The 18,915-nt window shown below is 40.3% G+C and overlaps 1 protein-coding gene and 1 pseudogene across 3 annotated transcripts in view; both read left to right on the forward strand.

The window, feature by feature from the left end:
- Zc3h12b (zinc finger CCCH-type containing 12B) overlaps positions 1 to 18,915 on the forward strand; it is a 280,839-nt gene that overhangs the window by 152,540 nt on the left and 109,384 nt on the right. The gene's annotated exons all lie outside the window — the stretch shown is intronic.
- LOC101605812 lies at positions 7,430 to 7,941 on the forward strand (annotated as a pseudogene).

Consider the following 18,915-nt stretch of genomic DNA (forward strand, 5'->3'; position numbering starts at 1 on the left):
GCATGGAGTCTAAGATAAAAGGGTCACCATCCCTTTTCCAGAGTCCAGCTTTTCATGACTCTAAATAGCATATAACAATAAGCAAGAGCAAAATAAAATGGCAGAACAGAGACCTAAGCATCCTGACATTTCTTGTCCTATTTTGAAATTGTTTATTTATTTTTATCTAGGAAATTTATTTTGCCCATTTGTAATACACAAGGTGATAGGGTCTTGTCTGTGTCTAACCTGGTTAGATCTCCAAAAAATGTGAATTACATCTGTGGTTATGACTTTGTGACCCATCCAAGCCAGAACATCACCTGTGTCTAATGTAAACTGAATTTAGATTAAGTCTGTGTCCCTATATAAACATTTTAGATCATCCTTTAAAAAGAGTCTGGCCGGGTGTGGTGGTGCACGCCTTTAATCCCAGCACTCGGGAGGCAGAGGTAGGAGGATCGCCATGAGTTCAAGGCCACCCTGAGACTACAGAGTTAATTCCAGGTCAGCCTGGACCAGAGTGAGACCCTACCTCAAAAAAAAATTAAAAAAATAAAAATAAAAAGAGTCTGTAAACAGTTGAAAAGCATGGTGCTTATGTTTAGCCTGAAAATTAGCGGCCTCAAATTCAGGGCAATCCTCCTACCTCTGTCTTCCAAGTACTGGGATTAAAGGTGTGTGCCATCACGCCCAGCTTCAATCATTTCATTTTTGTTGTTGTTGTTGTTTTTCGATATTTCGAGGTAGGGTCTCACTGTGGTCCAGGCTGACCTGGAATTAACTCTGTAGTCTCAGGGTGGCCTCAAACTCACGGCGATCCTCCTACCTCTGCCTCGCGAGTGCTGGGATTAAAGGCATGCGCCTCCACACCTGGCTCAATCATTTCATTTTTTAACCCACAATTAACCATCATCCTTATAAGACTATTAAGAGAAACTACAGCCGGGTGTGGTGGCGCACGCCCTTAATCCCAGCACTCGCGAGGCAGAGGTAGGAGGATCGCCGTGAGTTTGAGGCCACCCTGAGACTACAGAGTTAATTCCAGGTCAGCCTGGACCACAGTGAGACCCTACCTCAAAAAAAAAAAAAACAAAAAAAAAAAGAGAGAAACTACAGAAAATTGACTTATCTCATGATCCAATAACAAAGAAGCAAGTAGTCTAGCCTCAAAAGATTATCTTATTATTGCAAATTGTAGACAAACAATCTTATCAAAAAAAAAAACTTAGAATCTCCTTATTGTTATATAACCAAAATCTCTACATTAAGAAAAATGACAGCCATACTTGTCTTAATATATATATATATAATTTATATAACCCATTGATTTGAGAAACGGTTAATAAACTCCATGAAATATGTTTTTAAAAGGTATAATCTGCCGGGCGTGGTGGCGCACGCCTTTAATCCCAGCACCCAGGAGGCAGAGGTAGGAGGATCACGGTGAGTTCAAGGCCACCCTGAGACTACATAGTGAATTCCAGGTCAGCCTGAGCCAGAGTGAGACCCTACCTCGAAAAACCAAAAAAAAAAAAAGAAAAAAAAAGGTATAATCTTACAAATACAGGCAAAACATGACAACTATTTTGAGATAATTTTTATCAATACTTCTAACACACCTGTAAAAGATTTTATTAGGAGTAGCTAAAGCAGATTTTTATTGTCTTGAGGCAGGTGGCCTGGAATGCAGGCCAGTTGCCTTCTCCTTTTAAGTGACAGGACCATTACAATCGTTTAAAATACCTGGCAACTTATGAGCCACCACATTATTCCCAATAGTCTTCTATGCAGGTAGACATTGACTTAGAATATAAACTCAGTAATTATATTTATGATATCATGTAACAAATTATGGCATGTTTATATAATTTCGGGTCACTGTAGGCTTTAGTAAAATCTGACTTTAAAAAAAATATTCATTTTTATTTATTTGAGATTGACAGAGAGAGAAAGAGGCAGAGAGAGAGAGAGAGAGAGAGAGAGAGAGAGAGAGAATGGGCATGCCAGGGCCTCCAGCCACTGCAAACGAACTCCAGACGCGTGCACCCCCTTGTGCATCTGGCTTACGTGGGTCCTGGGAAATCAAGCCTCGAACCGGGGTCTTTAGGTTTCACAGGCAAGCGCTTAACCGCTAAGCCATCTCTCCAGCCCAACTCTGACTTTTAAAGACAACTCTTCCCCGCCCCCCCTAAAAATCACCTTGAAATAAATCAAATGTCAACAAAAACTTGAGGAGACTGGATTAGGAAAGCCATACTGTAATTTATCACACATAATACAGAAGGCAAAAGTCGTCTATAAATAACATCTTATTTGTTTAAAGCCTAAACAAAAAAGAAAATAGCAAGTACAGTTACTAATGAGTTCTTTTTAGTCATTAAGTAATTTGAAAAACATCAAGTTAAAATTATGTACACATTTTGGGCTGGAGATATGGCTTAGCAGTTAAGCGCTTGCCTGTGAAGCCTAAGGACCCCAGTTCGAGGCTCGATTCCCCAGGACCCACTTTAGCCAGATGCACAAGAGGGCGCACGCATCTGGAGTTCGTTTGCAGAGGCTGGAAGCCCTGGCGGGCCCATTCTCTCTCTCTCTCTCTCTCTCTCTGCCTCGTTCTTTGTCTGTAGCTCTCAAATAAATAAAAAAAATAAAAACAAAAAAATTTTTTTTTAATTATGTACACATTTCAACCAAGCAATTTAAATCGTGATTTTTAAATGTGTGGTCTGCCTATCACATTGAAGCCTTCCCTGTACCCTCTGAAGGGCTGGGTTATATATCCCTCCTTTAGGTTCCCATAGCAACAAGAAGGCAATGAGCTAAACCAGGAGATAAGAAAAAGAAACACTGAAGTTTTTCTGTTCCCAATCGCAACAGGCCACGCCTACAGGCAAAGCGCCTGACTCAGGCATATGGCTTGCTGTCAACATACTGGAGAGGCTTCACTACTGTGGTTTGTGGCTTTTGGCTTTTGTATAAGCCCCTGCTGGTGCTTAATCAAATGTCTGCATCCACAGGCGGATCTGGGGGCTAGGTAGCCTGGCGCGTGGGGGCTGCAGGGAATGGGGATCTGAAGAGAAGTCCAGCTTGGCCCACCTCAGAGGTCACCAAAGCTGTGCCCCATTCATTCCCCACATTTTAGCCAGAGATAGTGATCTTCGCCCCAGCAAAAGAAAAACAAGCTATTTTTTTTGGAGAGGAGCAGTAGAAATACCCTGTTAAATTTTGCAAAAGAGGGGACAGAAAAATTGTTAGAGCCACAAGTTGGGACATCATGCCTGGACGTACTTCCTCTCCCCAGTAACTGATTGCTGCTCCCACAATATATAACCTACAACCACCAAGGGGGAAATCTGTGACCCCAATGAGGAGGGGCCCCTTCAGAAAGGGGTCAGGGATGAGGGAAAGAATGGTACCAACACGTGATGTATACATACTAAGTTTGTCCATAATTAATAAAAAAATTAAAAAAGAAAAGAAAAACCCTAAGTCATGCTCACAGGTAGAAAATGTGCTTCCCAAACTGCACATGGTGTCACACGCCTTTAATCCCAGCACTCGGGAGGCAGAGGTAGGTGGATCTCCATGAGTTCGAGGCCACACTGAGACTACATAGTTAATTCCAGGTCAGCCTGGACCAGAGAAAGACCCTACCTCAAAAAACCAAAAAAAAAAATAAAATGTGCTTCACATTTCCCTCCATAATTATAAATTCCTCCTCAAAATATTCCCCATAGAGGCCACCAATATGTAACAGGGTGCTCGGGGTTCAGGAAAGTCCTTGAACCCTAAACCCTAGGGGCATGTCTTATTTTTAATCAAAGAATTGAATAAAATAGACTGAGAAGTATAATTAATAAATTATTATGTTTATTGAGAGACATATACAGCCAATGACTGGCACCCACATTGCTAGAGACCCCACATGGAGGGCCTGGGAAAACCGTGGAAAGAAGAGAGAAAAGAAATTTCAAAAAGCTGGGCATGGTGCCACGCCTTTAATCCCAGCACTTGGGAGGCAGAGATAGGAAGATCACCATCAGTTCAAGGCCACCCTGAAACTGCATAGTGAAATCCAGGTCAGCCTGAGCTACAGTGAGACCCTACCTCAAAGAAGGAAGGAAGGAAGGAAGGAAAGAAAGAAAGAAAGAGAGAAAGAAGGAAGGGAGGGAGGGAGGGAGGGAGGGAGGGAAGGAGGGAGGGAGGGAAGGAGAGAAGGAGAGAGAAAAGGAGGAGGAGGGGAGGGAGAGAGGAATTTGAAAGAACTCCTGCCATGTAGGAATCTGGAGGGGGTAAAGAGCTCATGTGGAGAGTAACTGGCTAAGGGGCTCTCCCCTTGGTTTAGCCCAGCTGGCTTTTGTGGTCCCAGCTGGGCCTGGGTCAAGCCAAGGGGAAACTCATCAATAGTTAGAAGTTCTCAAGTGCTCAGGCAGGTCTGAACCCTTCATATAATCTTAATGTACAATATTTTCTATACTTCTTTTCATCCACCTAAACCATATATTTTTGTTATCATTCTTTCTTTGTCCCCTCCATTTCACATTCTCATTTCTGTCTCACGTCACTATCTAATATTGATACCATTAGCCATAAAATACATTTTCTCAAGGCAGCACCATTGTGCTGCTGTCTTTGAAGCTCATAAAGGACAAAAGTGAAGTGGACAAGTGGCTTCCCCTACAATTAATACCGGGACTGATGTCAAACCATTATATTGATTACTTCAGTTGGCTTCCTTCCAAACATAGACCCAAGGAAAACCAGCTCACAAGGATGACCAACACAAAACAAAAACAAACATAGTGGGGAAAGGGAGGAGTATATGTACTTCCCAACAGATCAACAAAACGCAACAAAGGAACACACAAAAAAAATGAGAAAACATTTCATTATGACATTTCCACAGAGTACTAGTTCTCAATATTGAAAGCAATGAAAATGAAATGGCTGAAATGGAGAAAAAAGATCTCATAGTCCTACTTTTCAAAAGGCTCAATGACCATATAAATTTCTTGACCAACCAGAGGAATGGAGTTAGGGAATCAATTCAAAATCTAGACATGAACATTGCCAAAGTAAATGAAAAGTACAGTAATTTGTAGGGGAAAGTTTATAAACATATAGGAAAATATCAGCAAATAAACTGAGATGCTGAAAAGAACAAAACATAAATTCTAGAAATTAATCAAATTTTTAAAAAATCACAGCAGAAAGCATGATCAATAGACAAGACCAAGAAGAAAAGTGAATTTCAGGGATGGAGAACAAGGTCAATGTACACACACTCACACATGTGTGTATGTATATGCATGTATGCATATACGTGTTCTCTGTGTATGTATGTATGCATGGCTAAAACTTCCAAGAACTTTGGCATATGTTCAAGAGACCAAATGTTAGAATCCATGGGGGTAGAATAAGGAGCTAAAATAAAGTAGGAAGTTTTAGATAATTTGTCCACTGAAATTATGTCCATGAATTTCTCAATCTTAGAGAAATAAATGGGAATTGTTGCAGTCCGGTTCGCATTGCTGGTAGAAATCACCCAACCAAGAGCAGCTTCTGGGAAAAAGAGATTTATTTTGGCTTACAGGCTCGAGGGGAAGCTCCACGATGGCAGGAAAAAACGATGGCATAAGCAGAGGGTGGACATCACCCCCTGGCCAACGTAAGGTGGAACACAGCAACAGGAGGGTGTGCCAAACACTGGCATGGGGAAACTGGCTATAAAGCCCTTAAGCCCGCCCCCAACAATACACTCCTTCCAGGAGGCATTAATTCCCAAATATCCATCAGCTGGGAACCTAGCATTCAGAACACCTAAGTTTATGGGGGACACCTGTATCAAACCACCACAGGAATGTAAATCCAAGAGTCATTTATAGTGCCAAATAGACATGACCTTACATAGAAGAACCTCTCCATGACTTCATAGAGAGTTATCAAAAAAAAAAAAAAAAAGAAACCAAGGCTGGAGGTATGGCGTAGCAGGTAAGGTGTTTACATGCAAATCCAAAGGACCCCAGCTGGATTCCCCAGGGCCTACATAAGTCGTATACACAAGGGGGCACATGCATCTGGAGTTTGTTTTCAGTGGCTGGAGGCCCTGGGACACCCATTCTCTCTCAATCTCTCTTTCTCTCCTCCTCCCTCTTTCTCTCTCTCTCGCCTCTCTCCTTCTCTCTCTCTTTCTCTCTCTCTCAAAATAAATAAGTAAATATATATTTTTAAAAAGAAACCATACTAAAAGCTACATGTTATAGGCAATGTTGATTCATATACAAGCAAAGAAACATCTGAATGAAAATGGATTGCTTATCAGCAACTGTAAAAGCCAGAAAAGCATGAAATCATATATTTCTTGTCCTGAAAGTAAATAACTATAAACCAAGATTACTATATCTAGCAATCATCTCTTAAAATTAATGAAAAAAATAATATTTCAAGACAGCCACAGGTAAAGGAATTTGTAACAAGCTAGCACTACAGGAAATTCTTAATGAAAGAGTTCAGCAGAAAAAGAAACACAGTTTCATCCACAAGTGTGCATCAAAGAATATGCTTCATCATAGGAACAGATGAATCTAGAAGTAATAATCTCATAGCAAATAGCAAACCAGTAAAGTCCAAATAATAACAGAAGATACAGAAATGAGATAATAATAATTCAACCAACCAGAACAATAGCCACCAAATTATAGAAAATAATAATCCCTTCTGAATCATAACATTAAATACAACATTGTAAACCGCAAGTATATATATTAAAATTTGTCTTTGGGTGGGGAGATGGCTTAACAGTTAAGGCACTTGCCTACAAAGCCAAAGGACCCAGGTTAGATTCCCCAATACCCTCATAAAGCCAGATACACAAGGTGACGCAAGCATCTGGAGTTTGTTTGCAATGGCTAAAGGCCCTGATATGCACATTTGTGTGCTCTCTTTCTCTTTCTCTATCTCATAAATAAATAAATTTAAATTTCATCTTTAATGAACTTAAAATAAGCTATAAATTATATAAAAGAACCAAATAAACATTCTAGAGCTAACAAGCAAAATGCCAAAAGAAACTGTATGGGACCAACAGCAGGTTTGAAGAGATACAGAAATTCTATGAGCTTGAAATTAGATCAATGGTTATGATCCAGTCTAAGTAGTAGAAGAAAACCAGTAAGTTGTGTGTGGTTGGCACTGTTTGGGAAGTTTGGGAAACCTTTAGGCAATGGAGCCTTGCTGGTGGGTCTGGGGTGTTATAGTCTAGCCCTGATTGGTGCTCTTTCACCTCACTACTACTTCCCTGCTGATGTGAAGATATGGTGGCCAACTATCTGCTTTTCCACCATGTTGAAACTTCCACTAGAAACTGTAAGCTTAAAATAAACCCTTCCCATTCATAAGCTGGTCAGATATTTTGTACCAGTAAAGAGAAAGCCACTGGCTGCTTTGCAGACGCCGCTGTTCTGGGTCGTAGGTTCTTGTCAGCCATGGTCAACCCCACCGTGTTCTTCGACATCGCGGTCAATGGGCGTCTCCTTTGAGCTGTTTGCAGACAAAGTTCCAAAGACAGCAGAAAACTTTCATGCTCTGAGCACTGGAGAGAAAGGATTTGGTTATAAGGGGTCATGCTTTCACAGAATTATTCTAGGATTCATGTGCCAGGGTGGTGACTTCACACGCCATAATGGCACTGGTGGCAAGTCCATCTATGGGGAGAAATTTGAGGATGAGAACTTCATCCTGAAGCATACAGGTCCTGGGATCTTGTCTATGGCAAATGCTGGTCCAAACACAAATGGTTCCCAATTTTTCATCTGCACTGCCAAGACTGAATGGTTGGACGGTAAGCATGTGGTATTTGGGAAAGTGGAAGAAGGCATGAACGTTGTTGAAGAAATGGAACGCCTTGGGTCTAGGAACGGCAAGACTAGCAAGATGGTCACCATCGCTGATTGTGGATTGTGATTGTTCCATCTTAACCACCAAACCATTCCTTCTGTAGCTCAGGAGAGCACCCTGCACTCCCCATCTGCTCACCATACCCTGTAGCCTGTGCTCTCACTGCAGTTCTTTGGGGTTCCATATTTTCCTTATTCTCCTCCAAGTCTAGCTGGATTGCAGAGTTAAGTTTATGATTATGAATAAAAATTAAATACCAAAAAAAAAGAGAAAGCCACTGATAGAAATACCTTCCTGGACAGGGTATGTTATAAAGCAGGAGAGCAGTCCAAACCACCAGGAAGGTATAGATGGTACACCTGATGCTTGGGACCCCATTGAATATATATATTTTGGATATATGTGCCAAATGTCACTCAGAATAGTGGTGTCTAGTTGGAAAGAGTGGGTCATTTTTACTTTGAGGTCTAGTATGCTTGATCCCTATCAGTTTACCCATATGATGCCAATAAAAGGATGAAAACCTCAGTGTATGCAGATGTTGAGAGGAGGAGACATAGCAAATAGTCATTGGCCAGAAGATATTAAAGTATTAGGCATATGTTGGGAAAGATTGAGAGAATGTTCTTGGGATAAGAACTTCTTTAATTGAAGCCAAACATCCAAAATAGAGTAAAAGGAGAGAATAAAGCAGAGAACAATTCATATTTTAATCAGAGTAAACTAAAATCGTAAGAATAACTAGGAAAAACTTGATTTCAAGTGGCATGAAGCCTATAGGACCCCCCTTTAACCAACACTCAGATATGAAATCTAGCAACTCATGAATTTCAGCCCCTGATGCTCATGGACAAAGAGAGCTCCCAAAGGATTGCCTGAAGTAATTCCTCCACCTTGTAATGTAGAGATATTAGAGGGAGTGGTCTTACCTGTTTTTGTTTTTGTTTTTTGTTTTTTGTTTTTTTTTAATAGTAGTTTGAAGTCTACCAGGAAACCACAGAAGGAGACAGCATCGACTTTGGGGTGACTCTGACAGTGTTTCTTTTGGTATAGGTTTAAGTGTTGGGGCCATATCTAGGTTGAATGGAGTAATCCACAGGCCAGCTTTACCCCTATAAAGTCAAAACACAAGTTGTATACTTCCAACATATAATGACACAGAATACACATACACATTGCAAAAAAGAATGCATAACAAGAAAAAACTGGCCCAATGCACAATCAAAATCCAACAGGGTAAACATCAAATTCTGCAGATTCACATGTGGCATCTGAAATTTTCAGCTCCAGAAAGTTGGCAACTTGACCCTCTATTGTGCTACTTGATTTTCCAGAAAATCCACCCAAGACAGAGTGAGAAACTTGGGGGTTTTTTCACTGTCCTGCCATCTCTAAAATCTTGGAATTTCCATGTCAAACTACAGTTAATCTTCATAGCTTTATGCAGTGTCCTCTCATAGGGTGGCCATGCAAAGATTCCAACACTGCTTTGTATGCTGCATTTCAGCAGCTCTTGGAACCCTGTACACTTTCTGTCAATTCTTTTCTGTATTTCCCACCGTCCTAAACCAGTACCATGGGGACTTGACATCAGATTTGTAAATCTAGGGAAGGAATAAAGCTTGACCTTGAAGAACAGTATACCTCTTCAACTTTTTACTTTTATGACCCCCTCATTTCAAAAGAATTTGTATTCTTATTATCTTGAGACTTTAGTGTATTAGATTTCACCTTCAGAGAATCTTTCAAATTGTCTCAATGCAGAACAGCTGGCCTACTTCTAATGGTGGTACTTGCTAGGTCAGGACAAAATGGAGTCACCCAGGACTGCAGGAGGGCAGACAGCAGGAGGGTGGCAGAGGAGTCATCCACATTCCTTAAGAAATTGCCCAACCATTATCCCTCCCCTGCCTAACAAGGCTCCAGGTATAGATTTACTGCCCCCTTATCTCTCACTGGTTCACTTCTGACCTCACCCTATGGCTAATGTAAAGAACAGAGATTTACTGCCCCAACAAAGAAATTACTTCCCTTTCTCACCTTCCCCCAATTGCAAAGCCTATAAAGCCCACTATCTGTAACCCCAAACTGAATGCTCCACTCTTGAGAGTCAGTCCTAGCAGCTCGTGTTTTCCCCCAAATAAAAACTTTCATCTTTGCCTCAGAGTGGTCTCTATGGTTCTTGGTCACTCCTGAACCTTACAGTACTCTCTTTAACAATTGAAGTTTATGTGCTGAAAATCATGAAACATCATGATAATTTAAGTTTGATGTTTAATAAGGTACTGAGATTAACACTTTATCTCATAACAAAAAAAAATTGTCCTAAAGTGTTAAAGTAGGTAGTAAGAGCCATTTGTTTAGCAGTAAAGATAGTTATATTTGGAATGGGGCAGTTAGTTGGCCTGAAAAGACTAGAATTTATCAATGATTTGTTGGGGGCCCTGTAATACTTTGACAGAAAAAAGTAGTGAACCCTATTGGAGAAGAGATTTAGTTATTCTAGGGTTATTTGGACAGTGGAGTGCTGGGTGGCTGTAACTGAGGGATATTTGGTGTCCCAGGCTATGGAATTAAGTTGAGTTCTTAATAGGATTGATCATAAAGGATTGTATGAGAATAGTGCCCGTGTAAGGGTTTTCATTTTGGTTGTAGGGAGGTGACTAGAAATTGTAGTGTGTGGATAAAAGAATATCCCATCCCAGAAGCAGGGCTGGACAGGAGGGAATAATTAATAAGAAATGTATAATGGTTGGTGTCGAACACAGGTGAGTGGCAGAGCTTTTTTAAGGGTTTGGTGATAGTACCATTTACTTCCATAATACAGATAGTAGAAAAGGCCAGTATTCCAAAATATTCAATTAAAGCCAAATAACAGCCCATGAGTCCAATAAGAATGAGGTCAGTTTACAAGCTACTGTAATATTCAATGTGATTTCAGATTTCATGATAGCAGTTGTGGTTGGGGGTCCTGAACCAGGGCATCAGTCTTCAGTGCCTAGTCTCAAGCGGCACTTAGTCCAACTTCCCCCTTACCCAGCCTGGCTGGGTTGGTTGAAGAGCATACAACTGTTTCTTGATTTGGATGACTTTTCTGCTTGTCTCTGCTTTATAGCATGGGATAACTTCTCTCTTTGATTATGTGCATGATTTTCATCAGGATTCTAAATCTACCATGTGTACTTTTCTTACACTCCAGATCTACTACATGAGTGCTCTTACAAACTCCAGGCCCTGCTACCTGTGTAATTTCTCTAAACTCAGGATAACCATGTGTAACTCTTCCTTCATTACTCATTTCTCTTCTAAATCACTTGGTCTCTGGTTTGATATCTGCCCTCTCATTTTTTCTCCTTGAGCTTCACCATTTGCCTTCTTAATTTCTCTAAAAGATGCCATGCAGATTCTTCCCAAGTTTCCCTACACAAGCTCCTAGATTCTACTTTCAACATGCCAGAAGCTTTACTCTAATCTGTCTTTAAAAGCATCAGTTTCTCTTAAGTCCATGTGTTTGTAGCTTTACTTGAATTTCTCTTTAAAAGCCTGTTTCAGGCTGGTGGTGCTTGCTTTAATTCCAGGACTCAGAAGGCAGAGGTAGGAGGATCACCTTGAGTTTGAGGCCAGCCTGAGACTACATAGTGAATTCCAGGTTAGCCTGGGCAAGAATGAGACACTACCTCAAAAAAAAACAGGCCTCGGGCTGGAGAGATGGCTTAGCAGTTAAGCGCTTGCCTGTGAAGCCTAAGGACCCCGGTTCGAGGCTCGGTTCCCCAGGTCCCACATTAGCCAGATGCACAAGGGGGCGCACGCGTCTGGAGTTCGTTTGCAGAGGCTGGAGGCCCTGGCGCGCCCATTCTCTCTCTCTCCCTCTATCTGTCTTTCTCTCTGTGTCTGTCACTCTCAAATAAATAAATAAATAAATAAAAATTTAAAAAAAAAAAACAGGCCTCAGTTTCTCTTAAATCCACATGCCTATAACTTTAATTTTCTCTCTTTTTAATTTTTTTGAGGTAGGGTCTCACTTTAGTCCAGGCTGACCTGGAATTCACTATGTAGTCTCAGGGTGGCCTCGAACTCATGGTGATTACACAACCTCTGCCTCCCAAGTGCTGGGATTAAAGATGTGCACCACCACGCCCAGCTTTAATTTTCTCTTTAAAAGCCTCAGTTTCTTTTAAGTCCACATGCTTACAGCTCTACTCCAATTTCTCCCCCAAAACCTCAGTTTCTCTTAAATGAACCTTATAAACTATGCTGTATTTCCACATGAAAGCATGTTTCCTAACCACCACAATTTGTGATATCTCCTTAAAGAAACTTAATAAATCATAATTTTAAGAAAAAAATGCCTCTATAAGACAGTTCATAAAGGCTTCTGGGTTTTTCCTTGGTTCTCTGGGTGATTTGAATCACTTCCTATTTAATTCTTTGTTTTTCTTTTTAAGTGTTTTATTATGTTATACATACCATAATTTATTACATAAATACTAAAGTTTTCAGTTTGGGTTATTGTGAACATTGCTGCAAGAAAGGTGGGGGTGAAGATTTTTTAAATATTTTATGTATTTATTTGCAAGCAGAGAGAGAAGAGGAAATAATGAATATAGGTTGCCTGGGCATCTAGCCACCACAAAATGAAATCCAGATACATGCACCACTTTGTGCATCTGGCTTTACATAGGCACTGGAAAATTGAACTCTTGTCTTTAGGTTTTGCAGGCAAATGACTTAACTGCTGAGTCATCTCTCCAGCCCTCTTTAGTATTTTGAGTTAGAAAATTATAATAAAAATAAAACTAAAAAATAAAAAATACATATTTTAAATAAAATCTCTTTAACCAACAGATTTTACTCCATGTGGATATGTACTTAGCAGTGGCATTACTCATTCATATGGTAGTTCTGTTTTTAAATACTTTAAAAATATTCATAATAGTTAGCATAGTAGTTGTATTAATTTATATTCTTTTTAATTTTTTTAACATCTTTAAGAACAACATTTAAAAAAAAATCCCTTTTATTAAGCAGATTATGAAACCAGTAAAGCCAGGCTGGTAATTCCAGTTCAGGTCAGTAGATGGCACTACTTCATTATTGCTAGCATAGCAAATGGTGCCCCTGACTATGAAAAATGTCTGTAAAAGCTATTGCTGAAGGCCCAACTTGGACCTTTTCTTCAGCAGTGATAGATGAAATAATTACATAAATATACTAATAAGTTTAGTGCTAAGTGTGTGAAAAGTGTTGAAATTCCTTTCTATATTGGGTGAGGGTCCTCAGAGAATGAGACCAAGAATTTTTTGTTGTTATTTTGAGGCAGCCTAGGCTGATCTGGGACTCACTCTGTGGCCCAGACTAGCTTGCAATTCATGCTCCCAAGTTCTGGGATTACAAAAGTGAGCCACTACACTGGTTCACTAAATCCAGTTTTCTGTACCGATTTTTATTTCTTAAATTTTTTATTATTATATTTATTATTTTTTATTTCTTTTTTAAAAATATCTAATTTATTTATTTGAGAAAGAAAGAGAAGCAGATAGAGAGAATGAGTGCACCAGGACTTCCAGCCACTACAAATGAACTCCAGACATATGTGCCTGTGGCTTATATGGATACTAGGGAATCAAACCTGGGTCCTTACACTTTGCAAGCAAGCACCTTAACGACTAAGCCATCATTCTAGCCAAAGAGTTTTTAATCTAAGAAATATCAGAGAGCAAAAAATGCATGTGTACATTCAGAAGCCTGTCTCCTCCAGCGACCTACAGTAGTTATTGACAAGGCAGGAGGGTGGAAAAATTGAGCTGTTATGTCTGTGGTTAGTGAAGAAATGATAGGGGCTAGGATGAGAAGTCATATAGTTAATAATGTTAAGAAAAGGGGGGTTAGGAGTTGGCTGTCTGAATTCAGTGCCCAGAGATGAGAGACCTTGGTGTGGAGGGGAGCTGGGAGCCTGTATCATGTAGTTCATTATTCCAAGTGTTGGTGGGGAGACTGCAAGTATAAGGTTTGGATACTGTGTAGACATACAGGGAAAGATATTGAGACAAATGTTGTGAGAGCCCTTGTGAGACATTGGAGGTTCAGACTGGTTTGATAGGCAACTGGTTTAGGTGGGGCCACGATTGATGAGAGGAGATTAAGCAATGGCAAGGGTAGCATGGGGGAGCCAGTAGCCTGCAGGATCTAGAGGGAGGAGAGGCACGTTTTGATTTAAGCTTTGGTTCCCTGTGTTGGGGATTTAGATCTTTAGATACAGTGGATTTTGCATGGAGTAGTAGATCTGAACTAAAGTACATGATTGAAGAGGTGGAGGTGGCTATAAAGGTAGAAGAAAATTCTTATGCAAGGACGCTTTCATAAGGTTCTGAGTAAGATGGTCCAAGAGAAAATCTTTAGGTGGCTAGGATTGCCTTGATACTATTGCGAGTTTTATCTGGTGAGTGAAATTGGTCTGGAAAATAAAAGAAATACTGGAGGTCTCCTTCTCATTACCTTTTAGAAAAAATATGAACCAAAACTGGAGCTGTAATGCCTCATGGCCTAAGAGGTCAAGGCAAAAGCCCTGGGAAAAATCCCTCTGTCCTGGTCTGGAGTTTTTGGTAAATGAGATGGACAGAGGTTTTTGGAAAGGCCCAAACATACCAGAGATTTTGAGGCCAGAAAATAAAAGGTTGATCAATGGAGGAGCAGAGTCCCCAAAAGAACCAGCCTTGAAATACAAAAAGAGGTGTAAAAGAGCAATGAAAAGCCCAAGGACAGCAAATGATATTGAAATGAGACACAAAAAGCTCTGTAACAACAGCAAGCAAATGCTATGAAATAATTAAGAAGGTCTGGGGGCTGGAGAGATGGCTTAGCGGTTAAGCGCTTGCCTGTGAAGCCTAAGGACCCCTGTTCGAGGCTCGGTTCCCCAGGTCCCACGTTAGCCAGATGCACAAGGGGGCGCACGCGTCTGGAGTTCGTTTGCAGAGGCTGGAAGCCCTGGCGCGCCCATTCTCTCTCTCCCTCTATCTGTCTTTCTCTCTGTGTCTGTCGCTCTCAAATGAATAAATAAAATTTTTTTTAAAAAAAGGTCTGGATCCAGCCTGAGGCCACTATAAAGTGCTTCTTCTCCCTAGGCCCTGCATGAGCCAGAAAAGTAAAACAACTGGGAATGGATTTGCCCTCTCACAGTGGCCTTGCTAGCTTTGTTTGTGTTTGTACTTTGCTCAGTTGGATTTTACCTTTGTTCAGTGTTCTTCTCCACCCAGCCTATTGGGATCGTTGTATGACTCTTCCCACACACAATTTATTTACTTTCTATGTCTTTTCAAACTCTCTTCCATATTTTTCTTCCTTATCTGATCCTCTTTATTCTGCATAACTAAAATTTCCATAACCTCAACAACCTTTAAAATCTGTGGAAACTAACAATACCCCAACTTCACTCTCCCAGACACTTGTGCCAGCTCTAGCTCTTTAATGTTAGTAGTAGTCCTCCAACTAGCACCCCTATACTACTCCCACTTCTTTCTTTCTATCTTGCTCACTTGCTTGCTTTCTTGCTTTCTTTCTTTCTTATGTAATTTGAAAACAGAGAGAGACAGACAGAAGAGAGATGCCAGGGCCTCCAGCTGCTGCAAACAACCTTCAGATGCATGTCCTACCTTGTGTATCTGGTTTTACATGGGTACTGTGGAATTGAACCCAGGTCATTAGGTTTTGTGGACAAGAGCCTTGACTGCTGAGACATCTTCCCAGCCCCACTGCTCCCACTTCTAAATAACCATAACCCAAGCATACTTCATACCAGCCCTGTTCATTTAACCACCAGCAATTATTGAAATCATAAGGAACATTTTTGTTAATTCACTACTAGGATATTTGCATAGCAGGCATATTCACCAGTTTGGGTCACTCTGGCTGTTACTCTGGGAGAAATATAGAAGCCACATATGGCACCTTGAGATCCTATCCTGGAGATATAACATATGATCCACACAAACAAGAATAGAGATGATAACTAGAAAACCCAAACATTGAAATATCTCAAGATGCAAAAAGCTGCAATAAAATATAAAACAAAAACCAAGACAATGTAATTTCTCCAAAAGTTATAAATACAAAAGTAATGACCTACAGTGAGGCTTATTTAGATTAAGTGTCAGATAGAGGATTCAAAATAAGGATTATAAAAACACTCAAATAAATCAAACATGAAATCTGTGGAATCAAAGAAAACAGTTTGGGCAGAAGTATCCTATGGATCTGGATAATTGTGCATTCAGAAGCCATAGATTGTCATAGAAAAATTTCAGTGTCAGGGGTGGGGTACCTTCCAATGAGTTGTTGGTCAGTGAGGTTCCTACTGCCCCCAAAACATTGCCAAGGCTCTTGGTTGTCAACCAGAACTTGATGGCAAGACCCTATTGCTGAAGACTCCATATGCTTGTATTGTAAATCACTGAGAAATCAAGCTGGAACTGAACTGGAAACCTCCTCCTGTTGACTAACTGTCAGAATATTGAAAAGAGCTGTACTATATGCAGCCCTATGGGAGAGAAAAATCACCAATAGTGTTAAATACCAGTGGATCCTGCAAGCCTTATGCCTGGCCAGCCAGACTAAATGTGCCAACTGGTGAAATAGTGGCATGCCTATTATGGAAGAAACCAAGTACTCTGATTGGACTGGAGGCCTGCTACAAGGGAAGGAATATATGTGTGGTACTGAAAACCTAGTCAAAAGCCTATGGCTAGAGAGGTCATAGCCCTAGAGGAACAACAACTACTGCTGTCAAGCTAAATGCATATGTTATGCCAACTAAATTGCTTTCTAAACACTTATGTTTATGTTCATATATTAATGCTACTCTTGCTTTTGGTTAGAGGGGCTTCTCTTCACAGATGGTGCTGATCAGTGGGGTAACACAAAATTCACCATAGTGCTAGGAAGTGACAGTGGAGTATTCGGCACTAAGTGAAACATCTCTGTCACACCATCCAAGGCTCAGGACAATTGTAGAATTGGCAGTAGAAAGAATATAAGAGCCAAAGGAAGCGGAGGACTGCTTACAATGCTGTCATCCAGACTCAACATGGCCTTAATGTTTATCACCTCACAGTGACTGATGCTACCTACACAATATCTGCATAACAGGAGGAAAAATGATGGCATCAACATAGAAAAGACACTAGTTGAAAAGGAGAGGGGTTGGGAGGAGGCAAGGGAGGGTGTCAGAGGGGATTATCATCATGGTATATTGACTATGGAAATTGTCAATAAATAAGTTTAAAAAAAAAGACTCCTGAAAAGAGAACACAGGAAATCAATGAAATACAGAGGTCACTACAATATATGAAGAAGGAAATAGAAATACAAATCTGAAACACTGAAAATGAAAAAATCAGTAAGTCATATAAACTCTGTGGAGGGCTGGAAAGATGGCCCAGTGGTAAAGGTGCTTGCCTATAAAACCTAAGGACCCTGGTTCAATACCCCAGTACCCACATAAAGTCAGATGCACTAGGTGATGCATGCACCAAGAGTTTATTTGTAGTGACTAGAGGCCCTGGCACACCTATTCTCTATCTCTCTATCAGCCTCTTCCTCTTTGTCTCAAATAAATAAATAAAATATATTTAAGATATATTAATTTTATACACACACACACACACACACACACACACACACACACACACACACTGTAGAAAGTCTCACCAATAAAATAGATCAAGAAGAGGCCAGAGAGTCAGGCCAAATGAGCCAATGGGTGCAATAGTGGCACATCTGTCATGGTGGAAATGAACTGCCCTCTAATTGGACTTGAGGCCTGCTCTACAGGAGGGAATACAGCCCTGATACTGAAAACTTAAAGTCATAAGCCGTAGGGGTGTAACATTTGCTGCTGTCTGGCTAAATGTACATATTATGCTTATCAAACTGACCAGTAAGCACTTCTCTTAATGTTCATACCCTTATATTAATGCTACTCTCACTTTTGGTAGAGAATCTTCTCTTTTCAGATGGCAGTGACCTTGGGATAACTCAGAAGGCATCATGGTGCAGGAAACAAGTGACCAGAGTGCTCAGTACTGTAATAGCTCTATCACGCCCTCCAAGGCTCAGGGTCTAATGTGGAAGATGTGGCGGAAAGAATGTAAGAGCCAAAGGGAGGGTAGGACTCCTTACAACGTGCTCCCCCCAGACACAAAATGGCCTGGATATCCATGACCTCATAGTGCCTGACACTACCTACACAAGACCATCATAATAGGAGGCAAAGATGATGACATCAAAATAAAAGAGATACTGATTAAGATGGGGAGGGTATATGATGGAAAATGGAATTTCAAAGGGAAAAGTGGAGGGATGGAGGGTATCACCATGGGATATTTTTTATAATCATGGAAGTTGTTAATAAAAATTTGAAAATTTAATAAATAAAATAAATAAGAAGGTGCCAGAATATCTGAGACTGGAGACAAGACAAGGTGGATAATCTAAAACATACCAACAAAGAGAAAGACAAACTAATAAGAAAGTGTGAATGGGACTTTCAAGATATTCAAGACACCATGAAGAGACCAACCTTGGAGATTTCAGGGTATAGAAGAAGGAGAATAATTTTAGTAAGTACTTTCAATGAAGTCATAGAGGAAAATTTTCCCCAAAATAGGGAAAGAGATGCCAACACAGATACAGCACCTTTAGAACACCAAGCACAGAAGAGCAAAAATACAACTATCCTCATCATATTATAATTAAACTACTAAACACAGAGACCAAAGAAAATATAGTAAAATCAGTGGGAGAAAAGTACCTAGTCACCTAAAAAGACAAGCCCATCAGGATACCAACAGACTATTCAACACAAACTTTAAAAGCCAGAAGAGCATTTAATGACGTCTTCCAAGTTCTAAAAGACAATGACTGCTAACCCAGACTACTATATCCAGCAAAACTACCCATCATAATTGAAGGAGGAATAAGAATATCCCATGATAAAAAAAAAAGACTAAAGTAACACATGGCCAGTAAACAGCTCTAGAGAAAATA

This window comes from Jaculus jaculus, chromosome X (assembly GCF_020740685.1).
Source record: "Jaculus jaculus isolate mJacJac1 chromosome X, mJacJac1.mat.Y.cur, whole genome shotgun sequence".
Lineage (NCBI taxonomy): Eukaryota > Metazoa > Chordata > Mammalia > Rodentia > Dipodidae > Jaculus > Jaculus jaculus.